Below are 318 nucleotides of genomic sequence, written 5' to 3'. Positions count from 1 at the left end.
AATGGGCTGACCCGTCCTGGACCATTGCCCCTTTTTCTACTAGTGAAAGTTTTTAAATAAAATTGTTCCAATTTAAATTCAACTTTGTCCGACATATGTTCTAGTTGTCCCTTGAAGCGTCTACATATGCTCACTCAAATCATTCCGAAGCTACTCATGAATTCCTTGATGCCGAATATGTTGATGCATTTGATTGAAATCCTAAAACGTCAGTGGATCCGGTGGTGGAGGTTTGACAGGATCACCCATCCGCTCAAAATCTAGACCAATGCAAAATGCCATACCCTCATCCTCCACAATCATGTTGTGCATGACCAC

This window comes from Triticum dicoccoides, unplaced genomic scaffold, assembly GCF_002162155.2.
Source record: "Triticum dicoccoides isolate Atlit2015 ecotype Zavitan unplaced genomic scaffold, WEW_v2.0 scaffold59747, whole genome shotgun sequence".
NCBI classification, from domain to species: domain Eukaryota; kingdom Viridiplantae; phylum Streptophyta; class Magnoliopsida; order Poales; family Poaceae; genus Triticum; species Triticum dicoccoides.
The sequence above is the reverse complement of the archived record's forward strand: the minus strand, read 5'-3'. Positions refer to the sequence as shown.